Here is a 24,420-nt window from a genome sequence, read left to right as displayed (position 1 = left end):
TGTTATAGGCCAAGGACTCATCACCTCTCTTTTTCTGAACTTGTTAAAAATGGCTTCCTGAAGCCTAGAGCCAGTACCATCTGGCTACACCCACCCGCCTGACTCCTATTTACTCTGAGATAATGGGGTTGTTCCCTGTGGTGTCACTGCCACTTCACAATTGGTGCTTTCTTGTTGGTAAGAATTAGATTTAGAGGAACCACCATTCCCCTTTCACTTCCTCTAACTTCTAAGAGAAGTCTGTTTTGTTTCAACTTTCCTTCATTTCCAAGACATAGAAGCTGAACTACCTCCTCCTTAATTATCCTTTTATATCTGAACAGACTATTTACAACATACTATATGTAAGTTCAAAGGTACTTTCATATCTGCTACTTTACTTGGTCCTCACAACAGTTCCACCTAGCATTAAAATGCTCAGAGTATAGGTTATTATTCCCATTTGTCAGATAAAAAAGCTGAAGCTTAGTTGCTAAAGCAACTTGAAACCATTTAACAAGTAGTGGCAATGTCAGTGCTAGTGTGCAGACCCCTTGTATTCTTGCCACTGCTCAGTCAGCACGCCAAATCATTAATTCAAATCTCTGAGCTGTGTTGGAGGGAGAGCTACCCGTCTTAGCACAACCAAGCAAATACTCTCTCCCCTATGGAAAATGCTCTGGCTTATCTACCCAATGCCCAACTTCCTTTTTAAATTTGCTGCCAGAATCCTAATGCTTTGGGTGGACTATGTTCAGCTACATACGTATTTTCCCAGCCTCCCTTGTAGTTAGGGGTGGCCAGGGGCACACTTCTGGCCAATAGGATGTAAATAGAAGTCTTGTGGAATGTATTAGTTTGCTGGGGCTGCCATAACAAAACACTACAAACTGGGTGGCTTAAACAACAGAAATATATTATCTCACTGTTTTGGAGGCTAGAAATCTGAAATCAAGGTGTTGGCAAGGTTGGTTCCTCCCAAGGGCTATGAAGGAAGTATCAGTTCCAGGTATCTCTCCTTGGTTTGGCATTGGCTGCCTTCCTGTTCACGTGGTGTTCTCCCTGTATGCGCATCTTCGTGTTCAAATTTCCTCTTTTCATAAAGACATCAGTCACATTGGGCTAGAGCCCACCCTAATGACCCATTTTAACTTGGTTACCTCTGTAAAGACCCTATCTCTAAATAAGGTCACATTCTGAGGTACTTGGGGTTAGTACTTCAACATACCTTGTTTAAGGGGACACAATTCAACCCTAACATGGGGAGAGTATGGGCTTCTGGAGAAGACTTTGCTTTCCCCATAAAAGGGGACACCACAGTGTGCCAACTTTCCACTGTCCTTCCTTCTTTCTGCCTTATATACTGTCTCAGTGGCTGGAGCTGCCCAGCCTTATTGGGATTAAGAGCAAAAAACCAAGAGAACTAAGGAATTGAACCAACATTAGGAACTGCTTGATTCTTCATCTTGTTACATGAGACAAATTAACCCCTACGCTAAAAGTCCTTGTAGCAGGTTTTCTGTTATTTATAGCTAAACACATCCTATTATATCACGTTTTCAAAGAACTGGCTTTATGTGATTTTATCAAATAACACCAATTAATCCAGAGTAAAACTGCTAGTTATTATCAAGCTATGTTTACGAATGATTAGATTGAAAACAGGGTTGACTGAATTGAATAATGAAAGTGCCATAACTTTGCAGACATTCTGGAAAACAATGTCTAAGAAAAATACGTATGTTGGAGGTTGTCCACCAACTGCCACCCAACTCCCTTTTGTTGCTTGTTCTTGAAGGTGACTGGGTCTTCCAGCCCCAAGTGGTGTTCTTGACAAGCCAATAAAAAAGATCCTGCTTGCTATTCTTAGCGCTTATACCAAGGCTCTAGGGTGAGAAATGAGGTCATGACTTGTAACCCTCAACAGTGGAAATTTTAGCAAGTCCCTCCATGTACTTCTTTGATGACTGAACATGAGATCATCTCTGCAGTTAAAATTTATAGTCTTAACTGCACCTCTGTTCCCTTTCACACGCCACATCCTGTAATGATCTCTTTTGGAATTCTTGGGGAAGTTAAAGAAGTCTGACAGCAGTGACTGTTGTTTCTCCAGATACTGAAAGTGTGAAAGAAAGCACTGGGGAGAGGGCAAGGTGCAGTTACCAACAAGCCAGGCGGGATGCCTCCGAAAGACAAGGACTAGAATAAGGCAGGAGGGGAACCTCGGGGGGAAGAATTTAAGGAGGCGCTTACACTTAGCACCAGGCAGTGCAGGCTCAGCACCTCTTAATTTTTGGCCTGACTTTTCTCCTGCCTCACCCTCGTCCCAGCCCTACCTCCGAGCAAGAATGATCTCTAATGGACTATTACCCCCTTAAATTCATTTCAGTTTCTACGTCTGCTTTTTGCTTCTAAACTGTATGTTTTATTAATTTCAGTTGAATAGTTATATTTTTCACCATAATCCTGATAAGAACACAATTACAGAAAAAGATATTTTCTTTTCTTCCTACCCAGGCATTTAATTTTTTTTTTTTTTTTTTTTTTTTTTTTTTTTTTTTTTTTTTTGCGGTACACAGGCCTCTCACTCTTGTGGCCTCTCCCGTTGAGGAGCACAGGCTCCGGGCACACAGGCTCAGCGGCTATGGCTCACGGGTGCAGCCGCTCTGCGGCATGTGGTATCTTCCCGGACCGGGGCACGAACCCGTGTCCCCTGCATCGGCAGGCAGACTCTCAACCACTGACCCACCAGGGAAGCCCAGGCATTTAATTTTTTACAATGATAACTCCAAATAAGTGAGTACCTATGTGCCCAAGCTGTGTAGTGTATTATGTGTAATACACACTAAGAAATTCTACAGTCTAGGCATCCATATCCCACCTGGTAGATGAGTCCCAGAGACAGTAAATGACTTGCCCCCAGCCCCACAGAAGATAGGGTCACTCCAACAGGAGTGCCACAGCTGCACCTGCTACCTGCGCTCTCTTCAGGCCTCAAAATCCATGGTTTCCAAGCCTTTCTTGTTTTAATCCCCTTAATCACCACAAGTTCTACCTCTTCATCTCCTGGTCAGATTTTTCTTCCTTGTCTAAAAGATTTTACTATTGCTTTTGTGGTTTCTTACTCTTTTCCAGCTTAAAAAAAAAAATCATTGAGTTTCAGAGTAGATCAGTATGTCAGGTTTTCTCAAAACATTCTTTAAAGCCATTTTCTGACTTAAATGTCTAGAGGGCAGAGCTAAATGGGGCCACCAGGTAAGAAAGCAGGACGGCTCCGCACACTTAGAGAGGATGAGGAGGGAGAAATGGAAAGGAAAAATCTTATTAGGCTTTGTAGGTCAGGGAAATCCTTTCTAGCCTGGATTTTTAAACCTTCTGAATTTTAATTGAAAGTATTTCTCCAGGGTATTTACTTTAACATGACTGTGCACTCTCAAAAAAATATTCCCTATCCATATTAGAAAAATATTACAAATCTCAGGAAGACAAGATTGCATTAGAGGGAAGAATCTGATGATGTGCCCTTTCTGCTTCAGACAGTAACCATGAAATTGTTGGCAACTACAAAAGTTGCCAGACTTGTTTTGAGCGTCTCTGCTGGGAAAAACCTAATGCTTGTGGGTATGATGCATGACTATCTGGTCCCACCTAGGAATCACCATTAATTCTTAAAAGAAGTGAGCAATACTCCTTTTGAGAGATTTATGATCATCCACACCAGAAAGTACTCCCAAATTAGACAGTAAAAGATTAGTTTTAACCTCTCATAATAACCTGGGGGCTATTGTTAGAAACGTATGAAAATTAATAAACAAAACTTGAAGGCATCCCAATTTCCAGCTTTGGTCTTGAATGCAAAATATTGCTTATTCTTTTTTTTAACTTTTTATTTTATGTTGGAGTATAGTTGATTAACAATGTTGTGATAGTTTCAGGTGTACTGCCAAGTGATTTAGTTATACGTATACATGTATCTATTCTTTTTCAAATTCTTTGTACAGTCCCCCCCAACACACACAAATACACACTCCAAAAGATAGAAATTCTCAATTGTTTCCTTATAACAAAGGCAAAATTCAGTGACAGCTAAGTGTTTTTACTCATCTTTTCTTAATTTGTGTGTATGTACATTTTTGCTCAAACTAGAAATTACTCTTTTCTTCCTGCATATAGGAGTATCACTACAACTGTGATTATTAGTAATAATGGAGATTTTAATAGTACACTTGTTTAAATAGTACTTTTTGTCTTTCAGGCTCAATATATTTTTTTATAGCATATCTTCTCATTATTATCTTCCCATAAAGGAGGTGACTTATGATTTCTGATGTATAGATGTAAAAGTCAGGGCACTAAAAAGCCAGGTGACAAAATGTGAGGTCAAACAGCCATGAAAAATTGATCCTCCAATTCACTTCCTGAATTCAAATTATTTAGTTCTCTTTAAAGACAGAAAATGGAGTACAGTAATAAGTAAGAAAGAATTTTCAATTGAAAGAGTCCTTCAGCATTAGAACACGTTTCCAAATTAGGGATCTTCCTTTCCAAATTCCTTTAACCATAGCATGGAAGACTGGGTATTTTGGATGGGTTCAAGGCTGACCCACCTGAGCCAGGGCATTTACTGGATAATCCTGTAAGGAATCTGAGTAGAGTTCTTGTGATGCTATGACTAAGTGATCATGCCCTGCCGGCTTCATCCACCTCTTATCATATTTTCCCAGCACTCGCTTATGAGGAATCACTTTGGCCCCTCCTTGGAAACATACTTTCCCACACTACTTCAGAGTTTTTGCTGCAACTCCGCTGCAGTATCCCCACTTGACACTGTGCTCCCCGCTGTGGGATTAGAAGGAAGTTTCCCTTCCCTGGGACTCAAAGCTAGAAGTAGTCTCAGCACTAATGAAGGATGCGCAATATGTCCATTGCTCAGCCATCCGTTCTGATCCCTGCGCTCGGGTGGAGGGGTCTCTTCTCTCCAGGTTGCTGCCTGATTCATTGGAGCCAACTCTCCACCTTCAACCTTGCTGCTATTCTGCAAGTCTCAGGGATCTTTGCAGTCAGAGGAGGCTCAGAGATAACAGTATATGGGCATGGCCATGACCTCCACTGTCAGCATTTAGAATACAGGATGATTCAACCCAGCCATGAAACGAGAAGGTAGATGGGGTGGAGATGGGAGGGCAAGCATCCACTATCTGCAACCCGTGAGACTGTTAACTTCCCACCTTAGCAGGGGCAGGGTAGCAGCAGCACGAATCAATCTAACACACAGGCTCTCTGGGTTTTAACTCTAGCTTAGGTGCTTTTTCTGCTGCGGTTTTCACATTTAGACCTAACAACATTTTTTCTTGATAATGACTATGCCCATCAGGTATATGCTCCCTGCTTTTACATATAATGGTTCTAGTGGCCAGCTATTGATTTTTGGTCCTCTAGCATCCTGAGTTGTCTGCATAGGTAATCCTACTCTGATTTTCCTCTGAGAGCTACCTCTTTTCCAGTCATAGCCCATGAGCTTCAGGATGGACTTCATGCATTCTCAGCTCCAGAGCTGACGCATGTGGATTAAGCATGGCCCATCAGAATTTCATATTTCCCTGGATTATGTGAACTGAATCTCAGGACTTCTCTAGAAGCTACCTGAAGAGACTTGCTCTAGCTTTATCAATCTGAGTGTTGAGTGTTGTCATACTAGGAGCCAAAGGCCACTGAGCCATATCACACAGAGGCTAACAATTTCATATTGGATCCGTATGGCAGCTTTGTTGAGGACTGAATCCTACTGACCCGAAGCTGTACCTATTCCTACACTTTTAGTAATAAAATTCCTTTTCAGCTTAAGCCAGCTTGATTTGGGTCTTCTGTCACAATATTTTGCAATTTGCATAAAGACTGATTGAGCTAATACACAATACTGTTGTAAGCAGCACATGAGATAACGCGTATAAGGGAAATTTCAAGCGTAGGAAGAGAACTATGAAAGCATGAAAGATTATTGTTGATCTACCATAAAGGTAAGCCCTCTTGCTATTCTCCCTCTTCAATCATGATATTTAAAATCTGATTCCTGTGAAGAAATTGTGCAAAGTGATGTATGAAGACCTAGCTCATTAAAGGTTATTTGGCTGTATTTTTCTGTCATTCCTTTTGGAATTGAGCGTAGTAAAACACGAACCGATGAACAAGCCTCTCATCCTAAACTCCTGTCACTCTCTAACTCCTCACCTCCTATCACCAAGTCTGTAATATACTTCCTTAATTTCTATTTAGTCTGTTCATTTTCTGCCACATCTATTGCCACTATTTTAAACAGGGTCCTCATTATTTCTTATGTGAGTTATTGAAATTAGAATGTGGTGTACATGTCTGAAGAAGGGGACACTGGAGGAGTTTTAGGCTTTGTTAGAATATTGGTTCTATACTTGCTGCATGACCCCAAACTTAGTGTCCCAAAACAACAATAAACATTATTTCACATGGTTTCCGTGACACAAGGTTTGAGAGTGGCTTTGCTAGATGGTTCTGATTCAGGTTCTCTCACGCGATTACAGTCAAAATGTTGGTTGGGGCTGCAGTCATCTGAAGGCTTGACTGGGACTGGAGATCTGCTTCCAGCTTGGCTCCCTCACATACCTGGCAAGCTGCTGCTGGTTGTTGGTAGGGGGCATCTTCCATACCACACAGTCCTCTCCATGGGGAGGTTGAGTTGATACTGACTGGGGTTCTTGGCCTTCCCCAATCAATAGTAATTAACTAGAGGCCAGACAAGAAATTCAGGCAAGGCTTTACTGGCACCCCTGCTGCAGCAGGGGGTAGTGAGAACAAATAACAGTTTGCCTTGCTTGCTCTCTTGGGGTGGGGTGGGAGGACAAGCTTGTTCCTTATATGGAGTGAGGGTAGGGGTGTGTCCAGGGGTCCGGCCGGAGGGGTGGCTTAGGTGTTTTGCCCACCCCTCTGGTGGTGTTGAGTGCAGGGGGCATGCTCAGTACCCTGCTTTTGCTCCCAACACCCTGTTTTTGCTCCTGGCTCTTCAGAAGTGGTAGTAGGGTTTTTTTGGTCTTTTTGTATCTTTTGTCCAGAATTTGCCCCAACTGGGCATGCACACAGTTATTTTTAGTCCCATATAGTTTCTTTGTATTTTGTTGCTGGAAGAAAGGTTTGTCCAGGTACAAACATTGCAGCACCGCAGCAAAGGGTCCCAGGTGCCAGCCTGTCTCAGAGTGTTCTCATGACATAGTAGGAAGCTCCCTCTAGAGCAAATAATCAAGAGAAAGCAAGAAAGAAGCCACAATGTCTTTTATGACTAAGCCTCAGAAGGCACTCTTCATCATTTCCACAATGTTCTTTTGGTTACACAGGTCAGCCCTAACCAGTGTGGAAAGGGGTACAAGGGCATAAAAATCAAGAGGTGGGAATCATGAGGGGTCATCTTGTGGCTTGGCTACCACTGAAAACTTCAGTCTGGGATGTTCAGTTTTGAACATAAAGTACTTATCAAGCACTATCAAGGTGGGGATGGGCAGTAGAGAGCTGGACTTCTGGGTCATGAATCAGAAGAGAGATGTGCACAATGAGTCATCAGCAAAAAGATGATAGCAGAAGACATGAGAGTGAATAAGCTCACCCAGAGAAAGGTAGAAGGACTGAACCACTGATATCTGAGGATGGACAGAGAAGGAAGAGGCTGCACAGAAGACTGAGAAAAATCAACCAGAAAGGTGGAAGAAAAGCCAAGATAGACTGATACCATCAAAACCAAGGGAGTTTCAAGGAAGGATAATTGCTAACTTCCCACTGAATTCTAGAATTCTATGATCCCAGTTGACAGTTGTAATGATATCAGGTTTTGCTAAGAAACTGATACAATTGAAATAGAATCATAAAAATCCAAAGGTTTTTGGAAGTTGATACCTAACAGATTGTTAAATTTCTAATTGTCTTTGCAAGCACAAAATAAAGAATTTTTTTGTTTCATCTTTGGTGGAGGTGACAGATTTTGTTTGTTTTGCTTTACAAGTTAGTATTTTCTTTCTCTGTACATTCTGTCCATATAGTTCCTCAAATTCTTTCCTGGTTATTAAAAGAGTACTCATCATTATCTGAAATGCCAGACTCAGTTATCAACCTCTCCTATTCTCCTCCTATCTCTTGAGGCAGCAATCACTCCATTACCTTCTCTGTGATTTTGAGGGTTCCAGAATCTCTAGACCACCGCTCTGGTCTGTGACATCATGGGATATCAGAGTTTGTAAGAATTCTGTCAGGCTCACGGTTTTGGGTTGGTAGGTTGCTGCTCTGGTCATCTACAGTTGTGAGAAAAAAAACTTTAGGAAAGATACTTTAAGTAGAAATATGAACTAGTCATGAAGACACTAGATATTTTTGTTTTGTTTGTTTGTTTTGCCTTTGAAAGTCTTCAGGTTGGATGTGTGTGGCTTAGAGATTTGTTCTGTTTTGTTTAGGGCTATTTTAGTCAATCTATGATCTATTTATCCTGCACCTGACCAAATATATTTGCTCTGACCCATTTCATAGATAGCTGTTTGCTGTTTACTTTCCAGGGAGAAAAGTTCTTGTTCAGTCAAGGAAAATATTGCAAATGTTAGCAAGAGAATCTGTGTGACAGCTTAGCAAACCAATTGTATTTTGACCCTCTTCTCTGTATTCTAAAGAGCTCAAGTTCAGGAGGAAAATAAACCAAATTTATATTAAAGTAGAAATCAAATTCTTTCCATGAAAATGAAACCTACAAATAAATTAAAACTGGCACTCCTAAATACCTCATAATAGCACCTGACAGCACTATCCCCAATTTTCTTTTCTCTCCATCTCTCATTACAGAAAAGACACAGGAAGCATTTCATTCATTTCTGGAGTAGGGCCACTTCTGGCATGGTGAGCAACAAACTTGATTTAACAGCACACAATAAAGCATTTCACAATAGTGTATAAAGATAGTCCAGGCCAAAAATGCTACTGTTCAGTGTGAATTTATCTGTGACTTATCTGGCATGCTGTTGAGCTGACCTTGGCCACTATTTATGAGTTGAATTGTGTCCCCTCAAAATTTATATGTTGAAGTGCTAACTCCCAGTATCTGAGAATTACTATGTTTGGAGATAGGGTCTTTAAAGAGGTAAAATGAGAGTTGAAATGAAATCACTAGGATGGCCCCTATTCCAATATGACTTGTATGTCCTTACATTGTATATGTTCTTATAATATGTCCTTAAAAGAAGAGGAGATTAGGATATAGACACACACAGAGGGAAGACCATGTGAAGACACAGGGAGAAGGTAGTCATCTACAAGATAAGGAGAGAGACATCAGAGGAAAACAATATTATTGACACCTTGATCTCAGACCTCCAGGCTCCAGAACTATGAGAAAATGATTTCTGTTGTTTAAGCCACCAGTGTGTTGTGCATTGTGTGGGGCCCAAGCAAACTGATACAGCCATGGTGTCAGGCATAAATAGTTCTACAGTTTGGATTTACTGGGGGATTGCATCTCTGAATGCCAGAAACACAGGATATGTTAGTCATGGTGGTTCTCTCTGCTTTTGCCCCAGTCAACCAATCAGCTCTACTCTGGACTCTCACATCAATTCACTCTTGAATTTAGTTATTTTTAAAAATTCATCTATTACCTATTACAATTTAAGCTAGCCCCACCAATAAGTGCCTAGAGAGCTATGTTTCTCTCAGTATGTGCGCGCGCGCGCGCACACACACACATGCAAACATACTTTCTGTGTTAATAACTAATAAATATTCTAGTAAGTGTTCTAATGGCCAACAAGAGGCAAATTCTTAGCAAGCTGAGGTACTTTTGTAAATGAGCTACATGGGAGAAATTCAGAGTCCATTTACGTTATTCCCCTTAAATCATATATTAAGACACAGGGATTTAATACGAATCTGTCGGGTACAGTGAAAAGCCTCTCCTAGACATTTTTCTTGGCTTCTTAATTGAACTCAGAATATATATTTGGGATAATGCCCACAAACATGAATTAAACATAGGAAATGGATATCATTAACATATGAACTAAAATAAGTGCTATAAAACAATTTTTTAATCTGAATTAAATTACCCCAGTTAATGCAGAATGTTTATGGAATTTTTGATCTTTAGGGCAACAGTGTTCTCCTTGGCTCTCCCAACTTCTCTGGAAGGGAGGGGGCAGAAAGAAAAGGGAGAAGAGCTTCAGTTTACAAGTCAGGAGACAGAGGTGCAAAGAAAGACTGGCACTGCTCCCACCATTTAATGCAGGGGTCTTGACTGGGCACACCTACCTCAAAGAAAATTTTAAGCCTGCACCCTCGAAGTATATCTTTTTATTCATTTCTTTGTAAGTGATATATACTTGTTTCACTGCAGTAATATATTACGTACATTGTAAAGCATGCACTAAAAATAGAGATTTTGTAAGAATGACTTCAACATTCGTCTTCTTGTCACAGATTTTCCTGTGTCCTCTCTGCCTTGGAAACCACTGAATTATTGAGTGGGGCAGATCGGGCAGAGCCCCACAGGGGGCTGATCCTCGGGCTCCCTTCAGCACATCTGTTTGATCACACTGCCTCTCACCAGTTTTCGGAAGTAAATAACTTTGTTTGTGCAAAGGAGCACGTGCCAGGCACTGCTTATACTCAGGGTCACCATATCATCTCTCTAGAAACTCCCTGAGGGTCAGACATTAAACAGAAACACATGGGCTTTCTTTCCTTTTGGCTCGGTGGTAGCTTTCCCCATGGTACCAGTGGTCCAAATACACAAGTTTAACTGGAATTACACTCTAAGGTATAGTCATGGTTGCACTGAAATATCACAGTAGAAGAAAATAATCAAGTAATGGGAACAAGTTCAGCATTAAATGTTTTGGTCTCTGTACCTCCTTATAAGTGAACGTAGATGTGTGGGATAAGCTAGGGCAGAGGTCTCCTCTCCACAACAAATATTTGGGAGTAAGCATTCATTTTTAAGTTCAGTAATTCCCTTTGCTTCACTTCAGTTTCTTTTCATTTGTATTAAATTTGAATTAAGTTAAAATCGATTCTTCCTGTTTAAAATAGTAAGTATAAAATGACCCAGTGTTACAAAAACATTCCTATTTATCTATTCTCAGAGTAGCTTTACCTGAGCAATCAATGATTCTGATTTCTGGGTTGTGAGGTTTAGTGTGGTTTTTCTTTGCTTCTTTCCTTTTTTTGTTTTTACTTTCTGCCTTTACTCTTCCGTATTACTTACAATATCTTTGTAATATAAAAACATTATGTATATTGTATAAAAACTATAAAGGAATTTTCCTTTAAAAGAAATGTCAGATATTCCTGTCTCAGTCAATGAATAAATCAATCTGAAAAATCAGTTGCATCTAAAATTGAAAGGGGACTTTGCAGATCAGAGCAAAGCAGAGGACATTGTTCTTTTGGGGTTAACTGCACAGGCTATCCCTGTGGAAATGAAAGCATGGTCAGCTTCGAGGCCCTCCCCCAACCAAGGGAGACAGGGTCCACACTTCCGCATTCTCCTGCACTGTCTACACCACAAACAACAGTACCCTCATCTGCAAGATAACTGGCTAGACTTGCAAGATACACCCTCAGTCCTAAAATCATTTTTTTTTCTTTATATTTAGCTGAATGATTCACGAAAGCCCTAAATCCTAGAAACCTGGAATTTTAAAGCTGGATGATAGTTCAGAAATCACCTAAGAATTGTAATCCCTATACTTTCTAGTTGAAGTCACAGTGCGAAGAGATGCAGCATCTTGCTCAAGGCCACCAGGATGTGGCTGGACCCTAGATGGTAACCTTGTCCTTCTGACTTCAAGTTCAACAACAGCCACTCTGCTAACCCCAGAGTGGCACGTTTCTGGTTCTCTTTTCATTTGTCCTGACTTACTATTTCTATTTATGGCTTTATTATTGTTGCGATATTGTTGTCAGTTGTCCCAAACCATCTGTGGTAAGAGGTGGGGGACTAAATATTTACACTGTAAAGGACAGGACAGCTCTCCTAACCCCCAGTGCAAGTGTTCTCTCCAAAGAGGCTAGCGTGTCAGAAGCCTGGGGTCCACTGTTACTTCATGGTCACTGACAGTATCTGCTGTGTCCCTGGGGTCGTGAAGACTTGCAGTAGTGATAAGCATACTGTGCACACTTACAGGCTTCCTTTCCAGCTGGAAATTCCTTGAAAGTGATTTCTTTTAATGTTTTACTGGCAAGTCATGTATCTATTCAAGAACTTATTTAATAATCATGAATAAAATTACCAAAGGTGAGAGTAGAAATTCTTGTTAGAACAGACTCACAGACAGAGAGAATAGACTTGTGGTTACCAAGGGGGTGTGTGTGTGTGTGTGTGTGTGTGTGTGTGTGTGTGTGTGGAGGGGGCGGGTTGGAGGAGGGATCGATTGGGAGTTTAGGATTAATAGATGTCAACTATTATATATAGAATGGATAAACAACAAGGTGCTACTGTATAGCACAGGGAACTATATTCAATATCTGTGATAAGCCATAATGGAAAAGATTATGAAAATATATATATATATATATATATAAGACTGAACTGAATCATTTTGCTGTACAGTAGAAATTAACACAACATTGTAAATCAACTATCCTATAGAATCAACAACTAAACTCTATAAAAATATTTATCTATATAACACTTCAGTGGTGGAAGCACAGAAAAAAACTGCATTGACTATTTCTGACCCTGAAAACACAACTAATTAGCAATAACACCAAAAGGACCAGTAAGTCGAGCTTCCAGGTCTGGTAGGGTATTAAATTAATAATGACTTGCAAAAATTCAGTTATAATCCACTTAATTATTTCATGCTAGATGACTGCTCAAATTGGTGTCAATAATCTTTTAACCAAAGAAAATCAGAAGAACCTGCTACATTAATATTTTAATATATTTATATTTTTATGCCCTCTTTATTTCCTCTCTTCGTTTGAAAAGGTACAACCAAGGTTATGGATTGTATATCTTCTATAGACCATTGACATCCTGATAGGGAATAGTGGCCATCTTTGAACAACCTGCCTTTAACTTACTGGTCTTAAATCAAGGCTGTCAATCATTGTTGGAACAGAACAAAGTGAATTTAATGCAGTGAACACACATCCATTAAATTCAAGTCAAGGAATAGGAGCTGTTTTAAATAAGGCTTAAACATAATACAAACCCTTCCATGGTCAAACACAGAAATAGGGCTCTTGATTATTCACTCTATTTGGTGGCGGAGAGGGGGGGAGGTTTACATACCATAAGAATCACATATAAAGAAATGCCAAACTCCAAGGCAAAACTTTTTAAACATAAGAATTATATTGAGAAGTAGCCCAGTGCCAGTTTTTATCTTGTAGATTAATATAGAGAGGTGTTCATCGTCTTGTTTGAAAAATAAAAACTTATTATGTAAATGTGTATTGATTTCATCTCAATAACAAGATCAACAGTAAAAATAAGTATTAGACAGTTGTCGCACAAAAATTAAAGGCTTTATGCTCTGTGTGTGTTTATAATAATAATAACAGAACCTTAAGGTGTAGCAATGAAGAATTAGCTTATTTTAAAGCAATTGTGTGGGAGGCAGCTAATAAAATTACATTGCCATTATATACACTTGTCTTTCCACAAGAATAACAGCAATCAAGTCAAATTAAATTTAAAAGAATACACTAAAATACTCACTGCTCAAAGGTGATCAACAGATCTTTCTTAAGCATCTAACTGTGATAATTAGGAGGATAATGTTTGATTTGCCCATAAAACTCATTATTTCTTTTCTATTTCTGGGATTCATTTATCTCACTTACCTGTGACCTGTTTAGTATGGATCTGGGTCACTTTTAAATTAAACAGTATACATCTTAGTGTAACGAAAAATCTACGAAAGGACTGCGGATATAAATAAAATGCGGGCATTCCCTAAATTACAAATATCCAATTTATGAACACACATGCATATGAGCAGAGACCTGGGGAATAAAAGGTATAACCAGTCTTGCCAGCCCCAATGCCTACAGCCTCATGCAGGTAAAATGAAATACATGAATAGAGCCACTCTTTACATGGAGGCAGCCTCTATGCAGGCTGCCAAATTATTGCTACATAGGAATAAGGGGCAGCAAATCCACTTTCTTACCTAAAATCTCTAAATGTTTGAATATTGGACATACCAATTCAAAACTTTTAAAAATATTTTGTAGGCCACACAGAAAACTTCTATAAGCCATTATGAACCTTCTTCAATGTAAAACTCATGATGGTCAAGAGAAATAATTCTCCAGTCTACGTTTATTCAAAATGTGAAAATCTTGTCTGTTCTGCTTTAAAACATGTTTTCAGAATGTAAAAGAGTGGTGAATAAGGGAACTGTGTTAATAGAACATAAATGACACACTGTGGCTTCCCTGGTGGCGCAGTGGTTGAGAATCTGCCTGCTAATGCAGGGGACATGGGTTCGAGCCCTGGTCTGGGAGGATCCCACCTGCCGCGGAGCAACTAGGCCCGTGAGCCACAACTACTGAGACTGCACGTCTGGAGCCTGCGCTCCACAACAAGAGAGGCCGCGATAGTGAGAGGCCTGCGCACCGCGATGAAGAGTGGCCCCCGCTCACCGCAACTGGAGAAAGCCCTCGCACAGAAACGAAGACCCAACACAGCAAAAATTAATTAATTAATTAATAAACTCCTACCCCCAACATCTTCTTAAAAAAAAAAAAAATGACACACTGGTTTTTCACAGTTTTCTGCCAGCACATTAATGTTTTGTGTCACACAGTGATGGCAGCTGGATGCAAAGTATATTAGCCTAGCTCAATGCAACAAGTCACAGAGGAATACAGTATTGGTCCGTCCACCCTGCTCTGTCTTAGAAGTGATTACTGACTTCTAAGACAGAGCAAAAAAAATTATTTACACAGTTTTCCCCAATCTTTTTGTATTTTGGCCTTGTACCATTATCTACAGACTCAATACTTCCTTGAACATCCCTTTCGTCAAGCCACCTTCATTTTTAAAGTCTTATATTTGCTGTAGTGTATATTTATTAAGAAAACAGTATGACTGATTTATAAAATACTAAAATTTGATTGAAGTTACTGTTTTATTAATACTTCGTTTACAATGTTACCTCAGTGTTCAGTCGGTCCGCCTCAATCTTATTTTTCCCAAAAGTGCTGCTATTTTGGGTATGGGCTTCTACAGAACACAAGTTCTCTCTTAGGAGTACATATATCACATTATAGCAAAAATATTACCCATTGTTGACATATGGATGTGGGATTTCAAGTTAGATCTGTTCACTAATTAATGTCATTAAACTAGCCTTTCAAAATATGTGATTCACTTTTGGCTAAGCCCTTTGTTCTTAATCGGTTTACACTGCTATAATATAAACACCATGGACTGGGTGGCTTAAAACAACAACATTTATGTCTCATAGTTCTGGAGGCTCAGAAGTTCAAGATCAAGCTACCAGCAGATCTGGCATCTGGTGAGAGCCTGCTTCCTGGTTTGTAAACAGCTGCATTCTTACTGTATCCTCACATGGCCGAGGAGAAAGAGACTGACAGGCATCTGGTCTCTTCTTCCCTTTATAAGGGCACTAATCCCATCATGGGAACTCCACCCCCATGACCTCATCCAAACCTAATCACCTCCCAAAGGCCCCATCTTCAAATACCATCACATTGGGAATTAGAGCTTCATGAATTTTGAGGGGACATAAACATTCAGCCCATAGCACCTTTCCCTATATGATTTCATTTAATTTTCTCAACTACCTTACCCTCTCAGCAGCTACAAACTGATTAGAAGTGGTACCAGGCAGCCTGCTCCTCTGGGGACATGGTGGTGAATAAGACAGATCTGGCCTGTAGTCTCACAGAGCTAAGCTCCCTTATCAGGTAGATGGAATAGTCCTGTTATAAATGCTTACCTGGCCGACTAAAGGGTAGTCTATGTCAAGGGAGCACTCTAGACCCCAGAGGCCAAGAGCATGAAGGAAGCCTCCCGTCACTGTGTTCCCTGTCACTGCCCTTGGGAAGGGGCTGGGGGTTGTCCCACACCACATGCCTTTCACCCCCACCACCACCATTAAAAGACACCATCAGCTCCCAGGGACTCTTTGTTGCTGACTGACTCTCGTCTCACACCTCTCAGCTGTGTGACCCTTGCCCTCTGACCTCAGAACTGGTTGTTGGGATACAGTGTTTCTGGGGCCTGAGCATAGGCTTTCCCTGTACCTCTTTAGCTTAAATTGCTCCCCTGCTCATGGTTCTCAGCTTTTGGTCTTGCCTGAGGCAAGTATCCCTTATTCCTTCTCAGCCCTGCAGAATGTCTGCATTTGGCCAACACCGGCTTCCTGCCAAGGAGGGGGTGGTGTGGGCGAGGGTTGGACATTGGGCTCCATTGTTGCCATGTCTGGGGCTCCTACACGCATTCCTCAGTCCTCCATGATCCCTCCTTGTCAGGCTCTGAAGCCATTGTCCCAGGGAAACAAGGTGTCTAAGTGCATAGCTAGTTCTTTCAACCACATTAAATTTATAATCTAAAAATCCCTACGCTTTGAAAGGTGTGGCTTGGAAGGGAGATATCCACTTTTGACCAGTGGGATATCTCATGGAAAACCACAGAAGACAAAGAAACGAACTTTACTTAGGAGATAGCAGAGAGTAGAGAGGAAGGAGAAATGTTGATGATTAAAGAGAGGGGTAGATCTAGGGGTTTACTTGCAGTGAGAGGGCATTTGTTAGGGACCTTGATATTAAAGTGAAGAATGTGGACCTTTATTGTAAGCAATAGGAAATTCTTGATCAGAGGAGTAACATGATGGTTTCTGCACTTGAGGACAGTTGCATTCCAGCAGGTTTTAGAATGGGTTGGACCAAAGAGAGGCAAAAATTAGAATAAACATCTAAGAGGTTGTTGCTATCTATCTATCTATCTGGCAAAGAGAATCCAAACAGCCAGGGGAGTTTGAGAATTAAAGGGAGGTACAGGGCTTCCCTGGTGGCGCAGTGGTTGAGAGTCCGCCTGCCGATGCAGGGGACATGGGTTCGTGCCCCAATCCGGGAAGATCCCACATGCCGCAGAGCGGCTGGGCCCGTGAGCCATGGCCGCTGAGCCTGCGTGTCCGGAGCCTGTGCTCCACAGCGGGACAGGCCACGATGGTGAGAGGCCCGCGTACCACAAAAAAAAAAGGGGGGGGAGGTACAAACTCAAGGGACATTTTAAGAGTTTTTAGGAAGGAATTAGGAGGAACTTTGTCCACCCAGATCATCGCTTTTCAAAATGGAGATCTCAATAAAGTGAAATTTCCTGCATTTCTGCCAGTTTTTAAGACCTTCAGAGAGAGGAGTCATGGGAACAAAAGAATTTCCATAATGAATGAGACTCTCTGGTCCTTGCACTCAGTGTCCCATTGACCACAATAACCTGGGATGCCCTGAGAGTACCAGCTTCTCCTCTAGGAGTCCAGATGTGGGGTCAGAGGACCACTAAGTGGCTATATGTACACACACGATCTCGAGCCATTGATGTGCTGAATACAGAATATATCAGAATGCACTTCAGGAAGGGATGTTCAAGAAAGTACTCCCATACCGGTTATAAAACTCCACTGCAAATAACATCAGCATCTTAGCACCCGCTCTCCCTATGCTGTGTAATATCCACTCAGGAAGGAAACAGAGACTTGATGCTACGTTTTTCTACTCTGAGCATGTAGGAGAGTTGGCCTTCTCTAGAATCCCTACCAACTCATGTCCTTCATTTTCAACATCTCATTTAAAATTCAATTAATTGAGGAAACTTTCTAAGGTTACTCCTAAACTTGGTGTTTTTCCTGGCCCAGGAGCCCAAAGTATATAACCCACATCAAGGAACCCTTTCACACACTTTAGAAATTTTAGTATCAATAAGTTAGGCTATGAAAAAAATCACTTTACCGTAAAGGACTCCTATAAATAGCTGTTTTTTTCAGCGCTTCGCAAGATTTAGTACCCATTCATCTTTTCAAGAATATAGCTATTGCACTGTTTGTGACGCAGCTATGTCTTATTTAGGCACTTCCTGTTACTAGTTTTGTAATTATATTCTTTGATCATTTTATGAATGCCTTCTTTCTGATTATATTATAAATTCCATGGGGGCACAAACCTACTGTATTCATTTTTTGGTATCATTTGTTGCTCCCACTGTTATTTCTTGGTACACAGTGGGCATTCAATAAATGCCTTTCCCATCAGATCAAGTTGTTAAATCAGAAGAGAAGTCAATGGTTTATAGTTAGGTCTAAATCTTTTGTGACTGGAGAAGAAAGGAAATGGGCAGGTATCTCAGCTTTAAAATGGCATGGGAAATTTGGGTTTTTCTCTGTAGCAATTCGAGTAGATGATATTGGATTAACCATGTAGCAGCGATCATGGAAGTGCAATACAAAACCCAGATGACAGTATGAAATGTATTTTGTGTGTATTCACAAAATTCCACAGAATCAATCACCCTCCCTTTGACCGAGTTAATATGAACTCCAGTGGCAGTAACCCACGGACCTTTAATAGAATTCACCGATGGGAAATAGTAACAGTTCCCATGGAGGCATTACTTTCGCTGCCGACTGTGATCTATGGATGACAGCCTCCCAGAAAACACATTGACACAATAGGCTGTAATGGCTCAGATGGGGCCTTTATGCTATATCGGGCCAGTGATCCGCAGACAATGTCTCGCCAGGAGGTTTCTCAATTGCCTTCTCCAAAGCTTTCCCTCATGCTTTCAGGGCCTGTCCATGTTCTTTCCGGAGCTCAGGGATGTCTGCCTGTGCTCTAAGGCTACCGAAGCTTGCCTCAAGGCATCTCCATTACACTAATGAGCCGCTGAAAAGCCAATGAGAATATGAAGAATAGCTACAGATGGAAGATTTTCTCCAATTTGCAATGATGTAGGTGTAGATGTGCTTGCTTATAAAGTGTAATTAAGCTCCAACAGTCAGATTTGGGCTTTATATCTTTTCAAGCCCTGTTAACCAGTTTGAAAACTGCTTTGTCCACACCTAAAGAGAACTTGTTACCCATAGGCCAGTTGGTCGATCAGTCAACAAATGTTTGGTAAATATGCATGTTCATAATTGTGCAAGGCATTGTTCTACAACACATAGAGAATAATTGACTTCTGCCCTCAAGGAGCTTCTGATTGAGTTAGAAGAGGTGAAACTGACCCATGTGAACCCATGTGTAATTATGGCCAAATTGCTAGGTTGGTGTATTCTTTGATCTGGACTGTTTTGACAATGATGCACTCAAAGCTGCCTAATAAACACCTGTACTTCACTCGTCAATGCTTTAATACAGTGACACAATGGGCACATGACCTGGCACTGAGCAGTAACTCAGATAGGTAGTACATGGCAAAGGAAAGAGTGGATTCACCAGCGGGTGCTTAAAAGACCTGAATCATACATTCTTAGAGTAAATCAAGGGCATGTGGGAAGTAGGATTGGGGAGAAGGGAAGAGGGGGAATTACTAACATTTAGAAACACGAATTACACACCCCAGACACTTAACAGGTTGCCTCATGTTCCCTTAACAAGTGCCCCGTGAGGTAGAGATTAACATATTTTACACATGAAGAAATAGCAGCACAGGGAGATTACCTGTCTTGTCCCATGTCACACAACGAGAAAATGAGCAAACCAGGACTCAAATCGAGATCTGTCTGCTCCAAAGCCCACAACCTTTCCACTCCCTCAAAATCCCTTTCACACCTTCTATCATCTTGACCAAAGCAACTGTATAACTGCTGTCTCTTCCACCTTACTATGTGAATAGTATTCTTCAAAATAATTCTGGGCCCCTGATTCTGTGTTGGGTGGAAAAAGGGAGGGATGGAGCACAAGAAAACCAAGGTGAAGAACAGATTTCAGAGACTACCTTCTGCCAGTTCACAAGGTTAAGGCCAGGGCTGGTGTTCCACCAGGATGCCTAGTCTGGCATACTAGCCAGCATCCATTCTAACTGGTCAGTGCAGAAGTTATTGAGGATATGACATATTTTTAAAATATCATCCTCCCCAACTCCTTAATGGGTTTCTGAATTTGGAGGCACTGAATATTGGTTTTTGAGAGGAATAATGTCAAATTTGAATGCAGCTCTAAGGTTAAAGGAAGGCAATACAAATAACACTTATTGCTGGGAGAAACTTTATACTGAGAAAAAAATCATTATTTCAGTCATATACTTTATATATTTTTAAATACCCTTAAGATTATTAGAAAACAATCATAACGTTTGTATATAAAATTTTAAATACATATTATAATTGGTCTAAGCTTATGACATAGAGGACTCAGATTTTTATTTGTTGTATAGATTCTTAAAAAACATAACTATTCTTCTAGCTACCCCAATCCATTTCAAATATCTAACTTCTCAGAGATAAGCACTTTTAACAGTTTAATGTATATCTAGGTGTTTTCTATCCATAGAGGAACAGAAAATATATTTGAAATATGTGTTTGCTTTACAAAAATTTAGTCATAATTACTACTCTGCAGCTTGTTTTTTGTACATAATGTACCAAGGACATCATTCCTTGTCAATATATAGAGATCCATTTTGTTCTTTTCAGTAAGTACATAGTCTGCCTGTGTATGGATGTGTCATAACTTCTCAAGCCTTACTGACATATATTTAGAGTGTTTTCATTGTTTTGATAAACAATGCTACCAAAAATATCCTTGTGCATTTTTCCCACTTACATGAATACTTTAATAAGAAAAACACATTCTTTTAAATACCCTGATCTCCTTTTAGCAAATTAATGTCAGATATTCATCTGTGCCTATTTTATAGAAATACATACATATATTTAGTATGACTGTGTATAATTCACTGATATATTATTATGCCAATATGATAAATTCATGTTAGGATAATATATGAGATGTGTTCTTGATCAGATACATCACCGAATATAATATTGCACTTATAATTAACAACAATTTTCTTTCAGTTACAGTCAATGGGTACCCAAATCAGTGAAAATCAGGCACTATACTAACAGGTTTCAGAAACACTGTCAGAACTCAGAATAGTAACTCAGCGAGGACTGGAATAATCATAGAAGGCTTCTTGGAAAAGCTGGACCCTCAACTGCCTTGAAACATAAGGAGGATTTGGAGAGCCTAAGAAGGGGCAGGTGAGAATATGAACCTGAGAAGTCAGGACCACGGACAGAGCAAAGATGGGCCAATGGAAGTGTACAGTTTGAGAGGAGCTGTGAGAAGAGGCGAGAGGCAAAATGAGGCTTCATGATGAGGATTTTGAAAAACAGATCAGAAGGTCTGGATTTGCTGTAGAAAGAAGAAATAAGGACCAATGGTCAGTTTGGGAGAGTATTTAACAAAGCTGACAGCCATAGGAAGTAGGGCTTGAAGAGGAAAGAAAGTGACGTATTGAAACAGTGGTAGATCCAGGGCCTACACTAGGGTAGTAACCCCACAAATAAAAAGGGTTAGTTAAGTGAGACATTCCACAGGAAAAATCAACATGATCCACAATAGTGGTTACTGCTTAATTAGAACTTACTCTGTGCCAGGCCCTCTGTTAAGTGCTCATCATCTCATTTAATACTCCTCATGATGACCCTTTGAGTCTATATGATAACTAACCTCACAGATAAGATACGCTAAGACTCAGAGAGGTGAAATGACCCGCCCAAGGTCACAGAGATTAGAAATTACAGAGCTGGGATCCCAATCCATTTCCATATCCAAAACCAGGAACCAGAGCTGAAATGCAGATTTATATCACAAACATTATGGAGATTCCATTCCATATTAACTCATAGCTTCAATAAAGGAGATGGTCCTTTATTTTCTAGAGTGTTTCCCTCCTTCCAAGAAAAACTATGAAAAGATAGTTTCCTAAAAAAAAATGACTGAGTTCAAATCATTTCTGGGATAGTTCCACTCAAGCTTATGAAGTGCTTAAGAAGCAAAATAACCTAAATTCTAATACCAGCTTCGTCAACTCACTGAGTTACCTCACCTAACTTCTTGGAATCTCACTCTCCTCATTCACAGTGAGGAATAGCAGATGATATAGCAGGTCCCTGCTAGCTCCTAAATACCCCAGTGTTCCTATTCTTTGTGCTTTTGTTGCCAAATGAAGCTGGATAGGGGACTGAGCTAACAAAATCTAAATCTTACTTGGCCCCCAGGACTGGATATAATCTCTTATAATTCTCTTATGCATTCCTTAACTTAATCATTTAGAAAATAAATATATCTTGAGTACCTACTATACGCCAGACAATTCTCTAGATGCTGTAGGTATAACAAGGAACAAAGCATTGATTTTACCTTTTCAGTAGAATAATGATAGCTAAGTTTTATAGGGTGTACCCTTTGTTCTTATATGTGATTCAAGTATTAACTCATTTAATCTTTACACCCACTAATTATAAGATATTTCTTTATAAGAATGAGGCACAGTGAGTGTTAGTAACTTGCCCAAGATTACACAGCTACAGGCAGTTGGGCTCCAAAACCCCAAGTCAACCTCAACATTTTGCTCAATAATCATCACGCCCTGTTCCCCAGGAAGTATCCTATTACCTGTAAGTAAAGCCACTACTTGGCCAATGCTGAAATAAAACCTTCAAGAAAAGTCATAAGATTCTATGGCTCGAGTCTTTGTAATTCCAAGACTATGTTTGAATTCCAGTTTTCACACATGCTGGTCAAATTGGCAATTTTAATTTCTCTGAACTTCAGTTTCCCCATCTATGACATGGGGATAAAATAGCATCTACCCCATAGGGCTGTCACAAGGTAAAGGACAATGTTGAGTACCACAAAAGGAGTCAGAATAAGTACCCAAATTACTTTAAGAGAAAACCTAGCACTTTGGATGTTGGAAAGTATTTATTGATATAGAACCCATCTTGACTTCAGTCATCCGATCACCTACTTTGAAGAAACCTCTAGAGTCTAAGATGTGCTAATTCAGAACTGTAGGCATTTAAACATTGAAGTGCATTTTCATGGAACAGCAAATTCTTAGGGGTTACCCATGCATCCTATAAACACTATAATCACCAGGAACAAGGGTGGAAATATGCAAAGCCATGGAACATTCTAGAACTATCCACACTGAAGGGAGGTTAAGTTTCCTCTCTGATGGGGGCTGCTGAATATTAAAGATGCCTTGTGTTTTGGGTACCATTGATTGTATAATGATCTTCAACCCCTCGGGATCATTGTGTTAGCACCAGAACAGCCCCATAAGGGAGATTAGCAGGACTATTTTGCACTTTAGTTGATTCCTTGAAACATTTCCTAGATGAGGCCATTATTTGCATTTTCCTAATGACCAATCCAAATGTAGAGCTTCTATTGGTTGGGACGTGACACACAATAAGTTTGTGGCCGTGTAAAGTAAAAACAAAGAGGAATCACAATACTTAGTCCCATTTCTCCAAATGCTAAACCACTTTCTCTTCCCAGTAACTGCCTATATAAATAAATAAATAGGCAGTCCCATGGAAATACAATTTCAGAGTATGACAAAAATTCAACTAAAGCTACTTGTAATGGATGAGATATACTCAAAACTCCCCATGCTAGAATAATACAATACAAGGCAGAATCTAAATCACAAACATGACTGCTACTTGCCTAACGCTTACAACAGTCTTCAGTAATACAAGATCCAGAGCCAACAGATCAGGGTACAAATCCTGAGTTTCCAACTTACTAGCTGTGGAAATCACTTCTCCAAGACTCAGTTTTCTTATCTGTCAAATAGGGAATAAAAATGCTACTTACTGCCTTGGCCAATTATGAGAATCAAATGACATAATGCATGTAAACTGCTTAGCATGGGGCCTGGCAGATAAAAACTCGGATTTGTTCCTATTACTATTTTATATACATTTAATGTATTCTATGCAACACATCATACCATATACAAATAATGTCTTTTATTCATTGTTTTTTTTTGACACTTTGTGTGTATGTGTGTGTGTGTGTGTGTGTGTGTGTGTGTGGTACGCGGGCCTCTCACTGTTGTGGCCTCTCCCATTGCGGAGCACAGGCTCCGGACGCACAGGCTCAGCGGCCATGGCTCATGGGCCCAGCCGCTCCGCGGCATGTGGGATCTTCCCAGATCGGGGCACGAAGCTGTGTCCCCTGCAACGGCAGACGGACTCTCAACCCCTGTGCCACCAGGGAAGCCCAACACATTTTTTTATTATTATTATTTTAAATTTTTATTTATTTTTGGCTGCATTGGGTCTTCTTTTCTGCATGTGAGCTTTCTCTAGTTGTGGCAAGCGGGGGCTACTCTTGCAGTACAAGGGCCTGCGGTGGCTTCTCTTGTTGTGGAGCATGGGCTCTAGGCTC

Source organism: Tursiops truncatus, chromosome 7 (genome assembly GCF_011762595.2).
Source record: "Tursiops truncatus isolate mTurTru1 chromosome 7, mTurTru1.mat.Y, whole genome shotgun sequence".
NCBI classification, from domain to species: Eukaryota; Metazoa; Chordata; class Mammalia; order Artiodactyla; family Delphinidae; genus Tursiops; species Tursiops truncatus.
The sequence above is the reverse complement of the archived record's forward strand: the minus strand, read 5'-3'. Positions refer to the sequence as shown.